The sequence below is a fragment of the Lepidochelys olivacea genome (genome assembly GCF_965140295.1).
Source record: "Lepidochelys olivacea isolate rLepOli2 genome assembly, chromosome: 3".
Taxonomy (NCBI): domain Eukaryota; kingdom Metazoa; phylum Chordata; order Testudines; family Cheloniidae; genus Lepidochelys; species Lepidochelys olivacea.
In genome coordinates this window covers 130,248,338-130,274,712 of record NC_140413.1, presented here as the reverse complement: position 1 = coordinate 130,274,712, position 26,375 = coordinate 130,248,338, and positions in this window count along the sequence as shown.

Genomic DNA, 26,375 nt, shown 5'->3' with positions numbered 1-26,375 from the left:
TGCTATTCCTATTATTAATAGAATTTATAACCCTTCCCTGACTCCTAAGATTTTTGTTCCATAAAATCATGTGGCAGTGAGTTCCACAGACCAATTTCATATTGGTGTAAAAAGTTTTTCTTTTTATCACTTTTACATTTGTGGCATTTTAATTTCAGTGGGTTTTCCTGATTGTGACTTTCTGTCTATTGATCATTAACAGCCCTGTGTTTCATATTGGTGTTAGATATGATACTGAATCAAAGTATCTTTCTGAACAAGAAGGAATCACAGTAAGCAGCACAGTCACCTACAGAAGAACAGGAATATTAGTTAGCCCGAAATACTGGCTCAGATAGATTTGTTTGGAACTTTTAAGAGAGCCACACATAAAAGGAGAGAAAGGACTTGCATTTGACATTCACTTCCATCGGAGTACTGTGTACTGAAGAATTGCAAGCAAGTACCCATTTGGAGCGCCTTAAAAATGCTTCCCTCTGATTAAATATAGAAGGAAGATTTCAAAGAGTGAGAAAGACAAACAAAATCCTAACCAGTCTATTGGTCATAATGTTTCTCACTAGCAGTTTTCAAACTGCTCTTCTGTACAGTTCTGTCCGCTCACCTGAATACTTAAACTCAGGTTTAGGCTGGAACCTTACTTGCAACAGTGTATACCTCTGTATCTGTTTACTGGCCTTTTTAGCCAGTGGGAACATGGCAACTCCCCTCCAGATTTAAAGATTTGAATATATTCTGAATATTTATTGTCCCTTCAGATACTGGGCTAAAATGTAATCTTGTCTTCACAAAGCACGAATCTAACACTGGTACTAGTTAAGGTCTGTATAAAAGCTACTCAAGGTTTCCAAGTAGATACAGAAATCCTTCCCCTGACAATGAGCTGGGTGATCACCCTTGTCAAAGGAAGTCTAAACGATGTTTCTTCTATATAGAAATATCAGATTTCCCCCCAAATTTAGTAGCTTAGAGAAATGGGCCAAGAGAGAGGGTCTATGGTCCAGTGGCTAGGCAATGAACTGGGACTAAGGCAATTAGGGTTCTGTCCTTGGTTCTTGACCTGTTGTGTGACCTTGTTAAGTCATTTCTCCTCTCTGTGCTTCTGTTTCCCCTCTTACCATTAGACTGTCTTGTCTATTTAGATTGTAAGCAGTTTGGGGCTGTGACTGCCTTTTACTGTATCTTTGTATGGTGCTGCCTAGCACACAGGGCCCCTGAGCTCAGCTGGGGCCGCTAGGTGCTACCATAAGACAAATAATAATAATAATGAAAGGAACGGCTGGACAGTGCTTAAAGTGTGGTGTGCGGTGTGTGGTGGTGGTCAGGGTAGGGGTGGGGACTGCAGACCTGACCCCCCAAAACTGACCTGGGACATTGAGGGGTGGACTTTAAGCACTGTTTTACCAAAGCATCTGCTTCCCGATTATTATAGACTCCACCACCCCACCTTTTTTCAGACCAATTTAAGCACTTATGGGTGGGATCAAGGATCTGCTGTTTCACAGAACCACTTGTTTTTTCCTTGCCTCTGCCTCTAGGCCCCAATGAGAAGGGAGGTGCTCAAGCTGTAGCCCATAACACCCCATCTCCCAAACTTTAGGTTTACTTGGGTTGGGCTGTGGAAAGAGGCTTTTTCATGTAAATGCTGGAGCTATCTGCACCCACCCAGTGTCAGGAGATCCAGTTGCTGCATAGGTTTCTCAGTTTTGTGACTCCTTGATAGGATGTTACTCAGTTGCACTTCCAGGTGCATCCCAGAATGGCTGAAATTTCCCAGCTTGTGAGATGCCACTCCACAGTTACCCATCTGGATCCTATAGCTTTCACCCAACAGTGGCCCTTTCCTTGTTGTTTTCAGCTATAGGGTTAAGACTGAGCCTAGGTTCTTGCACCTTTGGCTGAGGCATCTGGTACTGACTACTGTCAAAGACAGGATACTAGGCTAGATGAACCTTTGGCTTGACCCAGCATGGCAATATCTACACTCCTATGTGTCTGTTGATGGGGGCAGGGTGCCTGACTCTTAACAAATAATGGAGAGTCTCTAATAGGGAAGGTATCAGCTGCTTCTGGAAACTTTGATAAAATTCATAATTAAAGCTGTCCTCTCCAGGGCATCAGCCTTTATTAACCTCTCCAAACGCATCTTTTATTTCTTCCTCTATTATATGAACATCTAGACTCTACTTGCTTTCTCAGGCAGTGGCCTTTTTTCCCCCCATGAGCCTGTTTCATTAAAAATGAAACTGGCTGAAAATACTATTAAATGTTCTTTTTTTTTTTAGCTTGGATGGGAGTCATTCCATTGACTTTAATAGAAGTTGGATTTGGTCCTCTATGCTCATATTTTATAGGCAGAATTATAATGGTAGGCCCTAATCCCACAAGTTACTTTATATAGACAGACTTCTGTGCTTACATAGAGCTCCATTGACCAATGGGAGTGCAAACAGGCATAAGAGTCCACTCTCACCAAGCCAATGGCAGGATTGAGGTCTTAGGTTTTATTTATTCTGCAAGACATTTGCCAGCATTTTGCTATGAGAGGTGCTAGACTGACTTCTTTGGACCTCTGAAGTTCTCTGATTGTCCACAGAGAAGATATAGCATGGGCAATGACAGTGCAAGATTCCCCATAGTGTCCTTACATTGGCCCCTCAACACGTAACTAGAGGTATCAGTTCAAGAGGATGAGAGGGTAGTTTGGTAATTGCCACTTGTAGTGATGGTCTGGATGATGGGGACAGTTATTAACTGGGAAGTGGACTAATATGACCAGCTCATTTCACATAGGCCAGCAAACAGCTATTGGGTGAAAATGATTTTTGTTCACAGTCCACCTGGGTTACTGGAAACAGTGACCCAGAGATTAATGGCTCAGAGGGAATGAGTTCTATTTTGTGTATGGTCACACATCACTTCTGTCTCCAGTTCACTCATTTCCTTGTCTAAAGTTCTTGTTCTTTTTCCCCCTCCCAAAAAATTATCAATCCATCCCCTGCTCTTTTAATTGCAATGCACCATATGGGGGTCAGTTGAGTTTTTGTTATGGCCCCAATAATCTATTAGTCACTCTCTCCTTTGTGTTACAAAAGATTTATCTTTCAACGGCATGTATTGACTTCAGCCTTTCTGCAGCCTGATAGATTTTGGAGGGGACTTTGTGAAGCAAAGCAGAGTCTGCTTTTAAATCAATCCAAAAAGCATATGAGCATCAACAAGACCAGGAATGTCTCACTGGTATTTGAACACTCAATGAACAGAAGGAAAAGTTTTAAGCATAGTAATAGAGATATATTTGTAGCACTTACCTATTTCTTCTTTTGGGGATGCTATATTTTTCAGACTTCAAAATATTAAAATTTCTATACCCATCTGGGCAGCTCTTCTATTTCCTCTCCCCCATCACATCCCTTCTCCTTTTTTTTCCAGCCTGTCTCTATAAGAATTAAATTAAACTTTTAACTCTTGCTTAGAAAAATGTACTAAGTTTCATGAACGTTTTAGTGATAACATACTATACCAGGTCATCTTCATTTGGGCTTTTATTCATTGAAGCCTCCCTATTCTGCACAGCATTTGCATTTGTGGTTAAATCCAATGGAAGTCAATGGGACTTAAACATAAGGTTAAAGTTAAGCATGTGTTTAAGTGCTATCCTGAATTAGTTTTCCAAGATGACTTTAGTTCCGTTAGTTCCTCTTTAATAACAGGACATTTTCCCTTTTTTCTCTCACAAGCAAAACTAAAATTAAACTAATTAAACCCAGGAGTAACCTCTTATGTCCTTTCACAGGTTAAAAACTATTGAGGACTCTGTGATGTCTCTCACTTTCAGGACTGCTAAATCCACCCCAATTTTTTTAAAGGTATTAAAGAATATCTAAATAAAAGTGGTTTCAGAGTAGCAGCCGTGTTAGTCTGTATCCGCAAAAAGAACAGGAATACTTGTGGCACCGTAGTCTCTAAGGTGCCACAAGTACTCCTGTTCTTTAAATAAAAGTGGTACATTTCCCCCTGCTCCTAGATGAATAGTGCAAATATGGTGCTCAACCACTTAAATCAATGTAATTGTCAAGCATTCAGAATAATGCATTTTCCAAGGGACTGTATTCTCCTTCAGACACAATTTTGGAAATTCATTATCCGTGATAAACGTTTCATTATGATTAAACCTGTAATCCCCCCCCTGAAACATAGATTAGTATCATTATTACTACAGTTAGAACGGTAATACACTTGGGTATCATCATCATCCCCACCACTATCATTACCATATGAATTGCTAGTAATAACTAATTTCTTTGAGATAATTGCTTCTTTGTAATGTCGGCCAGAGTTGCACTGCCAACGCATGGGCTATGGTGGAAGATCAGAAGCAGCCAGTGGGAGGAACCAAATCTGCAAGCAGATCTATATACAGTGCATCTTAACAATATGAGTCTTTCATTTAACCCTTCAAAGACTGCAGATACAAGGCCTGATCCTACAGCTCTTACCACAGAAGAGCTGGAATAGGCTAGGGTGGGCACATTGCTACCAGAGACAGCCTTTGGGCCCTATGAGCTTTCATTTTAAGAGGAAATAGGCTTTTAGCTCTTTTCCTTATGTTGATATCCTCGATAACCCAAACCAGCATACTTTAGGGTTGAAAGGGACAAGCGTCTGAACTCCGCTTCCACACTCTCTCTGTAGAATAAGTCAGTTAAGCTTGGGGTGTATCCCATAAAATCATCTCATGAACCTTCCCCCAGATCCTTAGGCAGGCCCTGTGCACAAGGGTGGTGAACAATAATTGGTCTTTCTGGCCGACAATATTTTACAGGCCTGCTCCGGTGCTGTGGTTGCCCATATTCTTGTGCTTCCAGGTAGAACCAGTCATGATCTAGCCCTTTCTAAACAATCATTACAACTGTGCTGTAAAGGAGGGGAGATTAGTTGGGTATGGGTGCCTGATACCATGAAGAAAGTCCTTGTTACAACTGGTATCAGAAATTAGGAGTTCCTGACTCCCACTCTGTTCTGGGACTGCTAGCTCATACTGTTTTTTCTCATAGGTTAGATTCTTTAATATGGTTATGGTCAGGGTTTCCGGAAGGTGTTCTTAGACATAATATTACAAGTCCTTTTCCTTAGTATGTGAGCACTATTTAGTCTCTGAAGAAATACTGCAGTGTTTTTTTTGTGATGGATATCTTACTGGGGAGAGCTACTGCAAGCATCAAGAGAATTTGTTCTCTGCTTTAATCTGCCTAACTAAAGTCAACTCTTGAGACAGAATTACTCCCTGGGAATTGGGCAATGATGTTTTTGCTGAGACTCCTGAAAGAGGGTTTGCCTCTGTGCTGCTTGAGCACCTCTGTTTAAGGACTGGTGTATATAGTGTAAATGAAACAAGCTACACTACAAAAATATCCAGACTCTCTGTCATTGATTTCTCCACCAACAGGAAATTGACTTGGAAGGACCCAAAAATCTACCAACACTTAGTAGAGGGGTGACAGCAGAGGCAGAGCATGACAGTAAGGCCAGTGTGTTATTAGTTAAAACTTGGAGAAAGGCTTATTGTTAGGTGTGGTGCAAGTCTTCTCAGAAACTGCTCATATCATCAGCAAAATCGGTTTATGTTTGCATTAAGTCTCTCTGACTGAGTCATTTCTTAGGTGTAACTGCTGCCTAAGGCTATACCTACACAAAACAAAGACACTACATGATGTCAAAACATTATATGAACCAAAAAAAAAGAAAAGAAAAAAGAATCTTATTAATCCTTGGGAACTGAAACAAGAGTCTCAATCAGCCAGCTTGCATATCACTAATTAAATGATTTCATTATCTCCTTTAATAATCTGTTCTGTTGCTTAAATATTCTGATGCCTAATGGCCCTGATTCACCACTACACTATTCCAGTTGTACAATGATGTAACACTATTCAGTTCAGTAGTTACACCACATAACACTGGAGTAACACAGCAGTGAATTGCAGTAGGTCAGGTCCACAAAAATTTTATTAATATTTTGTCTAAATAGTTTTTGATATTCTCTGATGCATTGTAAATCCATTTTTTGTTCTATCATCCTTGGCTTATGAGAATAGTTGGCTTCTGCCCTTTGTACTACACTCCTTTAGGTATTATAGTTATTGGATTAATTGTCAACATTAGTGGTTATCAAATAATGTGGTGACTCTCTTTAAAAACTCATTGGTTCATCTGTTTGGGCAGTATTTTCACTAAATCTTTTGGCACCAAATCTCTGTAGGGTTTTATCGATATTGGTTCCCACAGCACCTAATCCTGATCTTGGGGCACTGTTCTCACAGAGTTTAGACTCAGAGATTTGGCAACATCTTCCAACATCCTCCATCCCCATGGCTAAACTGGTACAAGAAATAATGCCATCTTACATGTGCCATGTAGGGAAAGTGGCCTATGCTGATGACATCTGACCGAGTCCAAGGGCACTCTTGTGTCTGTGCATGGGAGTGGCATCTGAGGAACTGATCAGTCTATAATATGACAGCACTCCCACTGCTCATTAATGAAGTCATAGGTATTGTGGAAGAGTTGCTCCCAATCATTTTTGGGCAACCAATTTATCTGAAACACCTGTAGTTAGATCCCTCCTGCATTGACAGAAGGGGTTTTTCCATGGTTGTAGTTAGTCCATCTCTCCAAGAGGTGGTAGCTAGGTTGACAGAAGAATTCTTCATTGACCTAGCCACATCTACACCAGGGGTTAAGTTGAACTAACTACAGAGCTCAGGGCATGAATATTTTCACAGCCCTGAGCAACATAGCTAGGTGATCTAATTGTTAAGGGTAGACCAGCCCTAAGATCCAGGCTGTCCTACCCTCCATTATTGACGCCCATTTAACTGTGTGTGCTCCAAAAGTCATTGCAATCTAAGCTTCTCCAATTTTGAGAATTGCAAGACTGGAGCAGGTTGAAGTGGCCTAGCCATTATGATGTATTGTAATGTGACCCAGCGAAAGGGATCATTGTTAAGGTAAAGAGAAGCCTAGGATGCCAGTTACAAATGATTGGTATATGTACCAGCTGTTGGGAACAAATGTAGCAGAGGGCTAAGTCACCACACTTCTATATAAACCATCATGTGTCATGTCTTAAACTAATTTCCAGTTATTGGGGGTTAGGAGGAGATGCCAGGGGGGGACGACAGATTGTGTCATGACTGCCTACTTCATGGTCTTGTGCACCATCCTCTGAAACATCTGGTGGAAGCCAATATCAGAGACAGGTTTTTGGGCTAGATGGACCTTGGGTTTGACCCAGTCTGGCAAGTCCTATGTTCCTATATACAAGGAAAAAGAGGAGGGGAAATACAGAAGAAAAACCAGGAGACATGGGAAGTTAATCACTTTATTAGGCACTCTGCTACAACAGTTATAAGAACCTAGGTAGTTTGATTGACAAATAAGGCTTCATTTTATACACAAAATGTGTCACACATTTTAGACATTTTTTCTGCATTGTATCACAGTGGCTGTTTAGGATGTTGAGCGCTATGCTATCTGATAACTATTTATTTAGCCAACTAAGATATTTTAACTAATAAATGCAATTTTCCTTTAAGGAGTGCCATGTCGAGATGCTTAACTTGCTATGGGTCTATTTCAGTCTGTGTGTGCAGGGTCATAAGGCTAACTGTTGATTTATTTTTGCGATCAACAGGAGAATTTGTGCTGGGATTCGTGGCCCATATGTAACGGAGATGAGATTTATAGAGCTGCATATGGTAGTTTGATGGTATTTTCAGGATCATCTAAAGCCAAAACAATGTACTTCTGACATGGAGGTAGCTATGATTCTTTATATTGGGTTTGGTAGCTGAGGTTCTATAGCCTCATCTGGATGTGGGTGAGGAAAGGTAGTTTGGCGATACAGTAATTGGATGGAAAGGAATTATAGGTATATCACTGGGCATTATCATAGGCTCAGGATTAAGATTATTTGTGCAACCTGATCATGACCTTCCTGACTTTCAAAGCTCTTTTGTGTGTGTGTGTGCGTGCATATGGTCAAATTGAAACATGTGCTTAAAGTCCATTGACATAAATCAATCAATGTTATCTTGACAGCCACATAGCTGAATAATATAGTACGTATAATATAACCAATTGAAGTACATTATAGGCATTTTAATGGTATGGTATGCTTGGTAATACAGGGCTAGATGAGTGCAACCCTTTTATGAGTATTCTTACTCAGTCCCACTGATGTCATTGAGATTATATGATTGGACCTGCTCCTGCTCTACTGAAACATATTCACTTAGATGTCAACAGGAGCAGGCTGAGAATGTGTTTGATTATGGGCTCCTTATGTAAGAAAGTGTTTGCAGGATCGGGCCCTTTATGTTTCCACTTATTTCTGTCAGAGCAATTCTGGTGTGGAGGGTATGTGAAAGTGCAAATGTATGCATGCTGTACATATAAATTAATAAATGTGTCACACACATCATGGTTTTGAAAAAGCCAAAATACGAGGGTTGCCAATTTTGGTTGGATGTATTCCGGAGATTTCATCACATAACATAATCTTTAATGAAAGATTAATCTTTAATTCCTGGAGACTCCAGGCCCATCCTGGAGGGTTGGCAACACTACAAAATACTACTCAATGTTATGGTCTCTTAGGTTAAAAAAAAATCCAAGTTTTGTAGCTATCCATAAAATATTTCTCTCTTTCCTTTCCTTTTTGGTTGAAGGAAAAGACAGAGGAAATTAAATAAAAAAGTAACATTTAAATAACATCAGGGTTGTGACAGAAACTAACAAAAGACAAAATTGAAAGCCCTGGCTTTGGGACCAATCCTGCTCCCAGTGAGCAGAATGTCCTATTGACTTAATTGGGAGCCGGATCAGCTCCTTCATCCCTAACTCTTAAGAGCCCGGAAACATATGTTGGTCTCTAGTACATTGCACTAGATAGAGCCCTAAAACAGTGCTGAGTTCTTCAACACGTTTTCATTCAGCTGAGTTATTAAAGCGAATCCCGGCAGGTTTCCTTTAACCCATTTACTGTTGTGTGTCTGCAGGTTAAATAAATGAGTTAAAGGTAGGACATTGGCTGCTACTCTGCATTTCCTGTCTTTTGTTGCCAGCCTGTGTTACAACACCCAGAACATTATTTCAAGGCAATAGCTGAGCCTGATATATATTTGTATGTATTAGGGATTTTGGCGTACGTGAGGGCTAGTCACTTTTGTGTGCAGTTTTGTTTTTACACCTTCTGTTGTTCTTGCTGCCGAAAACACTTGCGCCTGGAGGAAAAAAAGAAAAAAGAATTAAAAGGGGAGAAAAAAATAGATCAGCCTCTATCAATCGGCCTGTTCAGCAGAGAAGGAATAGATTTTACTCTAATCTGTAACATTAGCATAACAAGAGAAAAGCTAGAGCAGTTGTTAATAACAGCAAAGAGGTTGTTTAAGTCAAGCATGTGTTTCAGCTCCACGGGCTGATTAATCTTGTCACCAATTTTTTTTTGTTCAGAAAACTTTTCATTGGAGGCAGAGGGGAACTAAAAAAAAAAAAAAAAAAGGGAGCAGAATAGCAGTTTCCCCGCCTTCAAACCTGTCTCTGTGTCTACTCTTACTTCTGCCTGGATTAGTCGACATAAAGCTGTTTTCTGCAGCCGAGGCCCTCAATGGCAAGTTAAATTTAGACAGATTGTGAGGAGTGGAGAACATGGGCCTGAGAAAAGGGATCTGGCTCCAGCCCTGACCCATTCTTTGTTCTCACATAGTGGTCACCTGCCATAGAGCACAATGCATGAGCCCCACCCCCTCCTTTCCTGATTCAACCTGACCTTTGAAAACCTTTCTGATTGGCTGAGACCATGTTTGAGTTGTTGCCGGGGAAGCCCTGGGAAAAACAACAACCTAGCAAAACTCTTTCTCTTCCCCCAGCACCCCCACCCCTGAAGGGGGATGGTGGGGGAAGTGTGTGCGGGGAGGGAGAGAAAATCAGCACAATTAAAAATGCAAAGGAATGACAAAGGAGGGTCACTGCAGTGCTAAGGACCTGAGGCCAGGTCTGATGAAGACCACATGCTGCTTCCTTAGCAGGAAACAGAACAATAATAATAAAAAGTTCTCAGAGGTAAAGAAAACTGCCAAAGGACAAAAATTCACTAAATCCCGAAGAGTCTGTTTTTGTTCCGCAAACAGTGCTTGGCTTGCTAACAATGCCTGACACCCAGCATTGTCTTGTGAAAATTCCCCAGTTGGGGGAAAACCATCATGGCACACGATCAGGTTAAAGTTTCCTGTTAACGAGAGAAAGAGAGAAAGAGAGCGTACTTAGTAATGGTCGACTTCTGCAGCAAAAAAAAAGAAGATAATACTTTTGAATTAGGCTGGTGACGTTTCACTGTCCTTCATGCAGACTCTCTCCCCTGGCCTGACCCTGGGTAAACCATAACACTTTGCCTTCAGCCATCATGCTCAGCCTTCTCTTGTGTGTGTGGCTGAACTAGCTTCCTGACGGAAATAAACGCCACTCACGCCGCAATGTGGTTTTATGGTAATTTCACTTTTGTACAATGGGAGCCTTAACAATTTTGCGAAAAGCTCTTTGTACATCCTTTTCTTTTCAGTGCAATGCTTGATCTAAAACAGCTCCCGGTCACATTTGTAACTGAACACTGCATGCACACGTTTGTAGGATTTTTGTCTGGCTAGAGCATGGAGCTGCTGAAAACAATGTCCGAGTGAGAGGAAGACTCAGCAGACCTCGGTCCAAGTTGCCTTGAAAGAAAGGTGTAACCTGTGTCAACAGTATCTTGTCTATATCTGTTTCTACTGCCAAACAAAACACAAAAATATTACATTGCTGCTTGCTGTGAAATATACTCTTGTAGGCCCTGATCGAGCAAAGCATTTGTGCATGTGCTTAGTACTGAGCATATGAATAGCTCCATTGATTTCAGTGAGGCTACTCACATACTGAAAGTTAATTATGTGCTTAAATGCTTTTGTGGATTGGGCCTGTTACCATCATAGGGCCAAATCCTGCCTACTATGAACTCCATGAGCTGTTCCATTGACTTCAGTAGGACTACATGGGGAAATGAGTGCTATTCAAAGTGAGGAAGGGTAGCAGAATCTGGCCCATAATGCTTAGAATATTAGTCTGAGATGGACTAAGGAAAAACTGTCTAGTAGAGGCTGTCACCACTCAAAGGGAAAAATTCAGACCTGGTGTGAGCATACATCTCTCTATTGAAGTCAGTGCAGTTGTGCTTCCTTACTCCAGGTCTGAGTCTGGCCCATCAATTGTATCCTCAATGATAGTTCAGTAACCGAACAAACCCTTTCGCAGTAGCATTCATTTATCTGGCCTTTGCCTCACTGCATACAAAATGGATAGGAGAAGGTCAGTATTGTCTGTGAAAAAATGTCAATATAAAAACCCAGGAATACTATCCACACTAGAGTGGAAATTGATTCAGTGCACTCTGCATTGCATCAATGAGCAGTCATCTCAGAAAAAGCAGACAGGTTGTTAGCAGTTGGATCTGCACACCAAACTCCAGAGGAATCTTCAGCTTCAACGCAACAGCTTGGGTCATTTGGACAGCCTGACTCACCTCAAGAGATCTGTCAAGGGTCAGTTTGTCCCCTGGGTGGGTTAATCTTAGCACCTAGCACCTTTTTGTCTGTGGATCCACTTTTCACCTGGATCCTTAGGTGTTTTACAAAAGTGGGTTACGTTACCACGTTTCTACAATTCTACCGAGGCACTGGGAACACTGTCTGTTTACACTCTTGCCAAGGTGCTCAGTTTCTTGGAATTTGTGGATCCCACTCGATCTCTACATGAATCTTAGGTATCTACAAGGGGCTGAGGGTCTCCTGCACAGAGGACTGACTCCTTGGACTCTGTGTTGCATCCTAATTTTCCCATCCCACCATGCCTTAATGGTAGTATGGCTTCAACTGAGCCATACTACTATCGGTTTCCCTCCTACGAGCCACTGTCTCTGGCAACACCTCAGGGATGGTTTTGGAGAACAGAGAGGGAACCCACTCTGAGATTTAGTAATTTAACATTACTGGCCTGAACCAATAGCAGCTCAATAGAAGAATTTTTATCTAATATCATGAGAGGAACGTGTCTCTTTATATTCAATTTAGTCTATGAAGGGCCTGATTTTCCACAGCCTTACAGCTGTGCAGCTTGAGTGTAAAATGGTACCAAATTAGAATTCCCCACTTGCTTATGTCGGTGGTAATGTTTTACACTCACTTTGCACAGGTTTAAATGACTGTCCATGATGTGAGGTAATGAAGAATCAGAACCAAAGAGTATAGTGTGTTTGTACAGTAACTCTCCTTTATAATCTTTGCCCACACATACACCTTTTATTGTGACACCAGTGCAGGCATTATGAGAGTGAAGGAAGCCTACTTCCACCCCCAACTCTTTACTACCCTGTTTATGTCACCTTCAGTTTGGCTGCAGGTCTCATGCATTCTCGCCCCTGGTCCTCATCAGGTTTCCAAAGTGGCTGCACTGCTGTTGTCATCTGGGGATGAAAACACAGTAAAAAAAAATAAAAAAAATACAGGTTCCTGCTGAAAACAGGAATCACAAGACATGAAGCAAGTTGCAACCAAAAACCTCAGGTCCTTTCCCAAGGAACCAAATATATATACCTCAGATGAGACGAGCAGTGGAAATACCCGGGGTCCTGTCCTATGTATATTGTAGCAAGATGAGGTATTTTGAATCCTGTGGTGACTTTTCTCCTTTCAGACTGTGCCCTGCGTGCACCTTTTGATGCTCCTCAGTGACAATCAGAAATCAAGCATGAGAAGGGATGAACTGGGTCCCAGTGCAAGTTCAAGGAGGGTTTCATTTTGTAACATTTCTCACAACTCTTATATTTCTTTTTGTTGGTTCTGAAGCATTTTAGACATGCCCCATGATATTTCCTGTTTAAGGATTTTATAGAGTGGAGAAAGTCACCCCACAATAATTAGGCACCATAGCATCAACCCCTTGCTCACTCTAAGTAGTATTTTATTGCACAAGTAGTTCTAATTGAAATCTCTGGGAGTATTTGTGAAGGAAGGTATGAGTCTATAAGTGGCTCACAGTCTGGCCCTGTGTAATTACTTTTTTTAAAAAAAGGAGAGAGGGCATAAGATAGAGTTTGGGGAGGTCAAACCTCACTCTTATGTACTTCCTATTTTAGGAATAAATATTTTTAAAGGGAACGATATATCTCTTCAAAGGACAAACTATAACAACTGAACCAGAAGGAGTAGGAGGGGCATACCCATGTGAAAGATGTGATGTCAATTTTAATTGTACTGATTCTATGTAATGAGATTTATGTGAGCAAAATTGACTAAAATTGAAGTTCTAGGAATCTGGTCATCTTTTCAGTAGCTTTTTGGTCAGTAGGTGCATAGGGGCAATAACTTTACAGATCTGTGAATGTGGTTTTACTAGTAACATCTGTTGTGCCTTCTTTCTTCCTGCCCCATAGTGGGCTATTCTGAGCTGACACCAAGGATATTGTCATGAGTTAAAAGTAGCTCTCTGGAGACTGGGCCTTTCTGCACTTACAGTCTCTTAGTCTAAAAGTTCCCAGGAGAAGCGCTTGACACACTAACTGTTTGACAGAAGGACAAGGCAAGATGACAGCTTGGGACGCCTATGTCCATCAGAAGCCTCAGTCTGTATCCCACTAGCAGAGGGTATTTAAAGATCAGACACATAAATAATAGCATTCACACACATTTTGTTACAATGCTTAATAGCCGTATCAGGAATCAGTAAAAAAAAAAAAAACAATGCATCCTTTATAGGATTTTTTTTTTAATGAATTAAAACAGCTAGTTAGAACATTTTTGCTTTATTTATTTATTTATTTTAAAACATGGACTTTACTAATGCCAAACCATCATTATTTTAAAAACAAAATCTGTTTCATGTTTCCATCAATCGTCAGCCCCCCAAATTTTCTTTCCAAAATGGTCTGTCCAATTTCTTTTTTATTTTAGTGGCTTGATGCATAGGCAAAGGGTTAACTGCATAACTCAATCACACAATATCTTAGATTACGGATAGCCAGCAAGAAAGGTTTTGCAGTGTGGTAATAACTACCACTGCATCGTGGGAACAGGCTGTGGCAGACAATGATGGAATTGACAATGGTGCATACAAAGGCCACCTTTGGGAGAAACCATATCTCACAGCATGCTGGGAAAAGTGAGAAATAGTAGCAGATGCTGTCAGGACTATAAGCAACAGATGCCTCCTGGCCAGTGTTCAGCCAGTACAACCAGATCACACCATTCATAAGAAGGGGACATTTTTCTCCCTTTCTTTGTAGCAGGGAGGTAGCAAATACAAATATTGCAGAGGAATTAAAAACAGCAGATGGTGGCAGCAGGATTTGATGAGATCAGGGTCAGGTATGGGTATACATTTGGTAGTGGCATTAATCATCCTTTCCCTTTGGGAATTGAAAGTTCAGGCCACTAACACAGCTTTAAATCGACCACCTTCAGGTTATGTTTTACTTACCCAGTCATCCCAATACCTCCCCTCCCCTTCCCACTTCAAAGAACACGGCTGCACAGATCTCCCGTGTGATGCTGTTAGATTTAAGAGACTTTAAAAGGACATATGTTGAATATTTTGTTAATTCAATTTGTGTTTAAATAATTAATAAGCCAGCCAATCCTGAACAGGAAATTTAGAAAGTCTCAGTTGAAAATGACTGCAGACTCTGTCACACAATTGTGCCCAGTGGGTTGTTTTCACTTACTAGACAAATGCTCTCTGTTTATTATTGGCTTGAACATATTTTGTCACCTTTCATCTTCCATTTATTGCTTAGGACATTTATCTTATAGTTCCCATCTTTATGCCATCTTAAGGGCCCAGAAGGAAATCCTGATGTGAATAAAACTGCTCCCCTGGATTAAAAAAAAAAAAAAAAAAAAAGCTAGAATGAGCTCTCTTATGTACATTACACAGTGAATTTGGTCTAATTCAATAAAACCATTAAGGGACATAAATGAACAATATATTTTAAAGAGTGACATAACCTATCCCTTTTCAGACGTGTGTTTTGTGTGAGGGTCCTTCATTTTGTCTTGAGTGGGTCCAAATCTTTGGCTCCAGTTAGACAAAGATCCTTTTGTGGGAGGACACTTCAATATTCTCGCTTTCATTTTTCAAAAATGAAAAAGACATTCTCATTGACATTTCTAAAATGCCAGCATATTTGGTAGAAGGGATCATCATCAAAGTGCAATAATACTGATCCTAGATTTCAGAGTGGCAGCCGTGTTAGTCTATACTCGCAAAAGGAAAAGGAGTACTAGTGGCACCTTGGAGACTAACCAATGAAGTGAGCTGTAGCTCACAAAAGCTCATGCTCAAATAAATTGGTTAGTCTCTAAGGTACCACTAGTACTCCTTTTCTTTTTACTGATCCTAGAGAGGCAGCATTTTCTGGTGGATGGGACAATGGAATGGGAATTGGGGGCCTGGCTTCTAGTCTTGGTTGTGACACTGACTTGCTGACCTTGGGCAGGTTATTTACCCTCTCTGTGCCTTAGGTTCCCCATCTGTAAAATAGAGATAGTGTTACCATACCTACCTCACATGGATGTTGTGAGGCATAAACAGTCTGGGCGAAATTGTGCTCTGCTTGTTTGGAAAGTGCTTTGAATCTCTCCACTAGTTGCGCAGTGAGGAGTGAAGTTGACAGGCTCTAAAGTTTGAAGGGAAGGTGGTCACGATGTAGGCTTTGATATATAAGATATAGGGCCTGTTAGGGCTCTGAAAGAGACACAGGGGACTTCCCCTCTCCTCAAGGGGGAAAAGTATTCTGCCCAAGTGTCTTGGGGACCATTTAAAATAACTAAGTAGAGCTGGCCATATCCCTATTAAACACGTGCCTTTGCATGGCCCAACTTCTTGGATCCCTTGTTCTTCTTATAAATCAATTGTTTGGTGGCTGCTCTCCTGATCAATTCATGTCCTGATAGGCACTTCTCATATGTCCTCATATATGATGTAAGCGTGGCTTGGTACCTAAGTTATCATTAGCTAACACACAATATTATTTATAATGCAGCTTCTTATTTTGTGTCCTGGGGAAGTTCCTACAGAAAGGTTTGTTAGGTTGTTTGCACCTCTTTGCAGAAGATGCCGTTGTTGCTCATCCACTACCCAAAAGATAGCCCGCTACAGACAGCTTCTCCTGCTTCTCGCCCTCTAGTCATGGACTCAGACCAGCCTGTCTACCTTGCACTCAGTCTTTCTTCAGACTCCGCTCTTAGACTTTGTATGGAGCCCCATTCCTCATGTCATCAGCAGTGATGTGAAGGCCAGCACTGTCCCAGAGACCTGACTGGTTAGGGGATGGGCAGACAGGAGGAATAGACCTCTCTGCCCCACAAAATCCTGGTTGGCTACAGAGCTGGCAGGAAATCCCACACACTAGTCCAATTTTTATCTTTAAAACCACATTCCATAATCACAGCAGTAGACATGATCTCAGATAGTAGTTTCTTGACTCTTAATTTGCTGTGTGGCTGACAGAGTTTTACACCAACTCTAGGAGCTTTTTCTTTTGGTTCTTATTCTAAAATTGGTCCTTGTCATCACTGACTAAAGATTTTGGGTTTATCGTACTCCAAGGATAAACTAGAGATTAGAAATACAGTAGCTAATTTGTTAATCTGCTTGTTGGAGAAATAAACCTCGACAGACAGAAATGAAGCAGATATTTTGGGAGTGCGTGAAAAGTATTGTCAGTCCTTTTTCGAGTGCTTGTTTTCTTTTTTTTCCAGATTGTTATCTTCTGCACTGTCAGAGTCATAGTTTTCAGGGTCCAGGGCCTGATACAACCCAATTGATTCCTATTGACTTTAGTGGGAGCAAGATTGGGCTGCTCTTCTCCAGTTTATTCTTGTACATAATGATCTAACAGAAATAGATGCATGTGCTTCAAAAGGAGAATACACCAGTTTAATGCTCCTAAATATTTACCCTGCTCAGAATACATTAAAGGAGGGATACTCTCAACTAAAAGGCAAAAAGCCTAAAATAAATGAAAGGACATGCTTCTTTAAACAACACAGATTCTTAGCATTTAAGGCCAGAAGGGACCATTCAATCATCTAATCTAATCTCCTGTATAATACAGGCCATTAAATTGCACCCAGTTATCCCAAGTTGAGTTCAATAATTTGTGTTTGACTGGAGCATGTCTTCCAGAAAGGCATCCAGCCTTGATCTGAAGACATCAAGAGATGGATAATTCAGCACCTCCCTCAGTAATTTGTTCCAATGGTTAATCACCCTCACTGATAAAAATGTGTGCCTTATTTCAAATTTGAATTTGTCTGTCTGTAACTTCCAGCCATTGATTCTTACTAGGCCTTTTTATGCTAGATCAGTGGTTCCCAAACTGGGGTTCGTGAACTCCTGGGTGTTCAGGGGGTTCTCAGGGAAAAAATTCCCTAATGGCGGACAGAGCTGTTCCTAGGGACCCCAGGCAGCACGGGGCCAGCAGCCCAGAGCCCCTGGACTTCCAAGAGTTAAGCTGATCAAAGCAAGCATATCTAGCAGACTGAGGAGATTTAAATTCAAGACTCCTTATAAGAAATGGAAAGGGAGGTGGATATTTTTTGCTGTTTTTAAAATTAAATAGGCAGCTGGTATTGTTTTTAAAATTATTATGAAGAACAAGTTTAAGCTTTGTTGTAACATGCGTTGTTTGCCTGGACTGCTCAAGACCTGAATGCTTGTGTAGGAGGAACTCTTTGAGTTGGCTTCTTAAAAACCTTCATGCTGTTTCACATCTGATACTCCTTGATGAAACGTAAGAGCCTTGTCTTAGAACAGGCTTATTCAAAGTGATACAAGCTACGGAAGTGAGATCTTGGAAGCGTGTTGCTGTTTTCATGATGTAATAAAAATACAGTCATGATAAATAATAATTAATAGTGGGTAATAAGCATGTCATAAAACACATTTTATATTTCCAAGATCACTGCTGTTATAATTTATATTCAGGTAAAGGAGAAAATCCCTGGAAATATTCATTTTGAGGAGGGGATTCGCGAGACTTGACATTTTAGTGAAAGGGATTCACACGTTGTTAAATCTGGGAGCCACTGGGCTAGATTAAAGAGTCCTTTAGTACCCAGTATTTTCTCCCCATGAAAGTCCTTACACACTTCAATCATCTCACTTTCAAATTTATTTCCTGGGCATTTAATCACTATTTGTATTAGACATGGGCCAAACTTTTCAAACGTGGTTGTCTAAAGTCAGTCACCTAAAAGCTCTGGCCTGATTTTCAGAGATACTAAGCAACTGCAACTCACATTGAAGTCAATGATACCTGCAGGTGCTCAGCACCTCCACAGATCAGGCCACTGATTTAAATTCTTAAATATGGACTGGGGCACCTGTATTAGGCCCTCCTCTGAAAATAAAACATCAACCATAGTTTTCATTTCCAGGTTGGAAAGAAAAAGAATTGTTTGAGAACATTTATTTTTTTTTATTAATAGCTTTTGGAACGTGGTCAACATATTTCAGTTATGTTGCACTGCCCATTTTGTAAAGTTTGGAGCAGTGATCTGAAAGTATAAAATAAAAAATGAGCCAGGCTTTTGAAGCTGAATCAAGCCAATATATTTGTTTTCCTGCTAGGTCTGGGATAAATCTTTCCACCCAATAGGAAGTTCTTTTGTTTTAACTTTCTGTGTCAAGGAGCCAATTAATTCAAACTTCCCTCAGGTTACACAGGTCCAGTTGTCATTAGTCCTTTCTTCTGAACAGACTCCTTTCCATCACTCTATGTCATCCATGAATGGGAAATTAATCAGCACCATTAGAGAGAGAAAACTCCCACTTGAACTGAAGGTTCCTTTTCTCTCCTATCGGCTGATTGGGATTTCATACCTTTTATGTAAAGCAGACTTCCAGAGCTGTTACCTATTTAAGGAATTTTTCAATTAACATTTTTTTCCCTCAAGAGTGACCAGGGCTTTTCGATCCCACCACAAAAGGTTGGCTTACTTTTCATATACTTTTCACTGCACTCAGCTCAGTTCCTTCATCCTGAAGGCCTTTTATTTGGAGTGATAATTTAGTTCAAACCCTCACTAATCAATAGCTGATCAATGCACAGCAGGAGAGAATTTCTGTTTAAAATCCATTACACTTCAAGGGACTAAAAATTTCTCATTTGAACAAAAAGTACTCCAGCCTTACTTAAAACCCGTCTAATTGGCACTTGGTTAAAAAACAAAAACAAACCTAAAAGGGGAGAAAGCTCCCTAGTAACTTTAAGCAGAAACCTAGGCAAAGGCTGATCTAGCAAGGTAATGAGAACCTTCAGCTCCCATTGAACTCAGACTCTCAGAAAACACTCATCACATGACAAAATTGGGCCCCTACTATCAAAGCGCATTTTACATATAAGGTCTTATTTATGTTTAAATCTTGGATTGATTTTTTTTGGTACAAAACATATTATATGACACTAAATCCAATAAGAATACCTTTCCTCCTTAACAAAAGAACACAAAATGATGTGTCTGCCTCTATCATCCATCTCTCCTCTTTTCTTCTTTTTCTGAACAGTGGAAATCAGAATCACAGAGTACATAGAGTGAATCTAGAGAGTGGTAGCCTTGGTATGGATTTCAATGTGAAAGTTTACTGCAGAAATTATCCAGAATTGTCCCAGAAGTTGTGAGCCTGACCTGGCATCACTGAAATCAAAGGGAGCTTTGCCACTGATTTCACTGGGAGCAGGACTGGGCCCTGGGTTTCTATTTGGGGCCAAATGCTACAGTGCTTATTCATGGAAAAGTCCTATCGACTTCACTGTCCTCCTGAGTAATGTCTTCAGGGCAAGCCAGTAATTTCCAGCTACAGAAGGTGACTTTTGAATCCCCTACATTTGTTTTCCTGCTAAGTCTAGGATCAATCTTTCCACCCAATAGGAAGTTCTTTTGTTTTAACTTCTGTGTCAAGGAACCTACACAGAAAGTTGCAAACCTTCCATTTCTACAGAAGCAGGCTCATGCCCTTATTTAACCCCCTGCTTCCTCCTCTCTGTTCTACTTCTTGTGCTTTCACCTCAATGCCTTTTTTCTTTACGCTAAAGTTCAAATATTGTAGGAGACGTATCTACCCATCTAATCTACGAGAACACAAGCTGCTGTATGATGAAAGTAACTATATATTGGAGACAACTGCGTGATTGAGTTCTTACATTTCATGAGCCACACTCTACCCGTGGTGCCCTCAGACGTGCTGGAGAAAATGCAGTGGGGACTGTATTGTGGCTGGAGCCCTCGGGAAGAATTCTGACTGGATAATGAGAATTCCTCCTGGGGTGTGCACTCCAGAGCAGTAGTCTGCCACTCAAGGAGAGGGTGCAGTGCAGTGTGCTCTCTGCTCCAGGCCTGCTCTGGGGTGCAATATGGAGGTGAGAGGGTGGGGGTAGGGTCATGACTCTGCCCGCTCCATCCCTTTTTTGAAGAGCTAGCATACACGGGGGCACCATGAGGGAAAACAAACTGTAATCCCTTACATGATCCTGATCGGTCTCTGCACAGCATTGAGAAAGAAACACTTTGCCTTCTCTTCCCTTATCCATCTGAGTAGGGGCTGGCCTGAATTTGACCCTATGTTATTTAATTTGATCATTTCTTTTGGACTTAATTCTGCCACCTCTAGTCTCATTGGGTGAAATTCCTCCCTGTGCAGAGGGCCCAGCACACAAGGTCCTTGCACCATTTGATTCCCACTTACACTCTATTCTGAGAGCTCAAGTGGTAACATAGGCCTTGTGCTGGCCTCTTGCACAGGGTATTCTTCTAAGAACTCTAATGTCTCATACATCAGTATATGAAACAGCTTCCCTGGTCTCTGTAATCCAATGTGGTGAGAACACTCAAAAAGACATGCTGACACCTAATTCATAACTAATATCCCTCCCCCTTAGCAAATTGTTTCCTGATACATGGTTGTTTGAGATAGCAGGGAACTAAGATGTCATCATATATGAGCTGTCAAATCCTTGCATGAAGATGCAGCTAAGACAGACATTTCCTGCCCCAAACCAAAACCCTAAGGGCAGGTCAAAAATGTTCACACTAAAAGTTAATTTAATTAAAAATGGCCTTTTTTAAAATAAAAAAAATTTTTTTTGCAAAAATGTATCACTATTCAAATTTTCTATTATTTTGCCAAATGTTCTCTAATATTTTTACCCAAATTGTTTTTGAATTTTTTTTATTTACTAAAAACTATGTTTATTACTTAAAACTGTTTTTTTGGTAAACATAAGCTTTCTACAATTATTTAAAAAAACATTTCAATACACATTTCTATTCAATTTTGGGGCCAGCTCTGCTTGAAAGATGTAAGAAAGAGAGGATGAATCTTAGAAATCAGAAATTGAAAAGACATTTTAGGTAATCTTGTTCTTCCCTGAGGAGAGAATGCAGGATTGTTCCCCTTCCTACAGTATTTTCTCACTTGCTTTGCCTAACTAGTCTTATAGAAACTCTTTCATAACAGAAATCATATAGATTTAATACAAATCTTCACCAATGTTACCAATCCCACTTTAGATTATTAAAGCTTGAAAAATTCTAATTTCCTTTTCATCATTAAAAAAATTATTATTCCAGCACAGTGAAACCAGACTGATTAATTTTGCCTTTGTCAGTTTCTCTCTCTCTCTTCTCTTATCTGTCTACGATTTCATGGCACACTCATCTCTGTAGTATCTGAATGCCTATGCATGCTTCACTTTCTTGTTCTCAAGCACCAGCACAATGTTATTGTGCTGCGGTTCCCAACACAGCAAGGGGACTGTTTAAATACAGATAAACCTCTTTCCGCTGAAATTATTAAGCTCATAACCACATTAATATAGGTATTATCATGTTTTGGTATTTTTTTCTCAGTGAAACCTCAGTTTCACTACTTGACTGGGTATTTTTAAAGAATGTGCACACTGATTCTTGGACGCAAAGTGTAACACAATCTCATTTAAATGTAAGGATGAAAAAAAAAGTGTGATACAGCACATATGTGCACTTCATGTACACCAGAGGGTTACTCACCATCACAGCTCTCCTCCCCCACATAGTTTGGGATTTGTCAGACCTTCTTGCAATACCATCTCCCTAGGTTCAGTAACTCTTGGATATCCCTGAGAGATGACCTTTCCTGCTGCCTGCCCCAGACTTTGTAATGCTTCAGCATTCTTTTGCATAATACAGTACGTGTTATATGCAGACAACATCACTGTTATGGAGAGCTATGATAGTGCCGCTTTTCTAGGAATAGCTAAAATCGTTTCTAAAAAACCACAAAGAACATCATTAGGGACACAATCCTACAGAGCCCTGCCCAGGGAAGTCACTCTTATTTGTGCAAGCAACCCCATTGACTTCAATGAGACTGCTAGAGTGAATAAGGTCTACTTGTGTGACAAATGCAGGATTCAACCCTAGCTTCTGATCTTGGTTACAATGGAGTATATCCAGAGTAACTCTATGACATTTCTTAATTAGCAGTTGGATGTAATTAATTACGGACATTAGACATTTCTGCTGTCCTATATTTAATTGGTACTTGGGATATAAACAGAATTCTCTCCACCTCCACCCCCTGATAAAGCTTAGAATAATTGGTTTCTCTGGCACTATTGCTTAAAGGTTCCTCCATATATTCTGGTCGTTTGGCCTTCTGTACACGTATTGCCTGTTTTAGTAAGTATCATTGTGTAAAGATGGATGCTCAGATTTCCCATTAGTCTGCCATTTGGTATTATAAAATGTGTGGTTGCACAGATCAGTTTATGGAAAGAGTTTTGGAATCCACATGGTTTGAAGATAGAGATGAGTGCAACCTATGGAGTTCAGACAAGTTTCGCCATCCAAATCTGAAATTCCCCAAATTTCAGTGGTATTCAGGCTTGGACTTCCAGTTTGGCCTGGTACAGAAATGGGCTGGACTGTTAAGTTTGAGGTGAAGGTCCAGTGTTTTGTTTCAGACCCATCTCTTTCTAAAACAATACTCAACTATAATCAGACACACATTAGGTAAAACCAGGAAGTCTGAGAAATATACAGAGAAATCCTATTCTCATTAGACTTCCAGATCAGTTTGCAGATCAAAAAGGTTCATCCAAGTCCAGATAAGCTATATGTAAATATTGAAACTTTATCTAAACTGAAATGAGACTCCTAACCTGTTGAGGTTCACCTATCACCAGTCATCATTTAGATAATGCTCCAAATTCTGGACGCCCAATGTACATAGATGTACACCCAAACTACCAACATACTCACTCTGCCATGGGGTCAGTTTTCTTACCTGATTCTGATTTTTCCTAAACCCACGGCAAGGCTGTGCCTCAAGGCATATTGGCATCCTAAGGTGGCTGAAATAATTTGCACCAGTGGGAAGCTGGCCTGTGCAGGAAAGCATTGTAGTCAGAATATGGGAAAATAATAATGTTTATGCAATGTATTATGTTGTGCCAGTTCTTGAGCAATTTACACAGGGAATGAGATCACAAGAGCTGTGATTTTGTTAAAACTCTCTCTCTCTCCCCTGAGATTTTCTTCCTCATTAGACTAGATTTAGGAACAGAATAATAGGTAGATAGTTTATATTTCCTTTAGAGAAAAATTGGAAACCCTCTGTCTTCTTTCCAGTTTTCAGATAGATCAGTGAACTTTTACATTTGCCGGTATTTCTGGAAAGCTGCTCATAACTACACAAAAGTGTGACTCTATTTTTATACCTTCTATGAGTTTTCTATAGATTAAAAAAAAATCCCAGGCATTATGCTAAACGTCCTTTATGAATAATGAAAAAGGAATGGCGTTTAATTAGCAAGGGTCAGATTGTGGCACCCTTACTCACATTGAGTAGTACCTTACTTCATATGTAAACCTTTTGACTTCAGTGGACGCATAGTATAAGGTGCTATTCAACATGAGTAATATTCACAGAGTAAGGTTCACAGTCTACCACAATCCTCTCTTAACGAATTCAGCCTCTTGTCTTTGACACTCATCCTTAATTTTCATAGTTTATTCTCACTGAAGCCTTTATTGTCTCTCCTTTTTTTCCCTGTTCCTTCTCAATTCAGCCTCTTTACTTCTTTGAATCATGTGCTGTGTCTCTTGTTTTTCTTTTTCTTTGCCCATTTCCTCCCCCTTATTTATTTAAACCATTCCCTTATTCAGCTGCTCTCATTTTCTTTCTGTCTCTAACCCCCTGTTTGAGTGTTATGCTCTCTCTTGTTTTTCTCTGTGTGGGTGTGAGCACATTCTCCTTCCTTATCAGTTCTGTGTCCTTTTCTCTAAGACATCTGAGTGGATGCTGGAGTGATCTTTAGCCAGAATCTCCCTGGGGGTCTCTGTCCTAGGCTCCAGAGCTCCTGAAATGAGATGGAAAAAGAGAGACACCCTGGCAGCAGCTTGTCCCTAATGGCCAGATGGCCAGCACTCACATTAATACAATATTAAGCATTGCTGTAGTTCTGCCTTGGAAACTGCTTGCCTGTGCTGGCATCTTCTCACACTCCTCTGACAACCATGCCAGTCCCAGCACCCTCTTGGGAAAATAAATGGAAATGATCGTATAAATACTTTGCATTCAAGACACTGTGAAATGAGAGAGTCATCTAATATGTTCACGCGTGAATGTTTATGTTACCCACCCACCTTCCCCCTAGTTCAGTTGTACACGATTCTTTCCTGTACATGTTGATATTCAGTTCAGCTCTATTACAGCCTGTAACTGAGATTTTCAAATGTATTCTAGCTTTTGGATGTACATCCTCTCACCCTAGGGTGATCAGATGTTCTGATTTTATAGGGACAGTCCCGAAATTTGGGGCTTTTTCTTATATAGGCTCCTATTACCCCCCACCCCTGTCCCAATTTTCACATTTGCTGTCTGGTCACCCTATCTCACCCTGTGCTTCATTGGGTGGGAGGCCAAAAAACATTGTACATGTCAGAGTTAGAAGAAGCAGTCTATCTACGAAAGAACAATCAGTTGTGAATGTTTGGGTACGGTTAGATGGGCATGTTTTAACCTTGTAATACCATGCCGTTTTGCTTTGTGTCGTGCCATTCCCAGAAAAGTACAACTAAATGCTTTACAGCTGACTGTAGAATCATAGAAGGCAGAGATAGAAAAGAGCAATTGGGCCTGTTTTAGAGCCTCCTCCATCACCAGCAATGCAGAATTCATGTATGTCAGTTACAGGACCTGCTCCAGCAGTCCTTACTTGCATATCAAGTACCAACTGCTACTCAGTGTAAGGCTTGGCAGTGAAAAGTGAAAAACCCTCACCCCGACAGATGTAGCTATCCCATCCTAACCCCTCATGTAGACTCAGCTGAGTCAATGGAAGAATGCTTCTGTTGACATAGCAACCATTGCTCAGGGAGGTGGCATTCCTACAGTGACGGAAAAATCCCTTCTGTGAGTGTAGGCTGTGTCTTCACTATGGGGTTATGCTGGCATAGCTACAACAATGTACCTATGCTGGTATAGTCTCTGTAGTGCAAATACATCCCGCGGATTGCAGAACTGGGTCCTTATATAGGAACTTTCGTGGCATATCAAATGTTACAACTATATATTCCATTAACTTAAACTCCACCTACTACAAATTAGAGTATCACATGTTAAAGCCACAGCAGTTCTTCCAAATTTGCCCACTGAGGGGCCCTCCATGCATAACTGCACCAGACCTTGTGGAGGAGAGGACTCATTCACATACTTAGCACCATCCTTTCCTTCCCAGAATCCCAGAGGGTCCAAGATTCATTCCTGGGGAATGGGCATGTAGGGCTGGGAAGGGAAAGGCACCTAGCATGGGATGCTCAGCACCTCACGGGACTAGGTTCAGTATTAGATAAGGTATAAACAATGGAGTGGGGGGAGATGAAATGTGAGGCATTTTCTTCATTCTTTCCAAAGGGACAGATTTTGGAGCCCTTACTCACATTGGTGAACACTTACTCATAGGAGTAGAGGCATTGGGACTACCAGTGTGAGTAAGGGCTCCACAAACTGGTGCTATATTTGTGTGTGCATGTGTTTGTTTGCTATTTAACCTTTGCCTGTTGATTTCCTTTATAGCTCTGCAATCTTTCCCTATTTTCTTTTATTTTCTCTCTTTTTTATGCTAACACTTGTCTTTTTAAGGTCTTACCCTGTCTCCACTGAAGTAAATCAAAAAACTCCCATTGACTTCAATGAGAGCACAAGAAGTCCCTTATTTTATTAATTATTGTTGTTGTTATTAT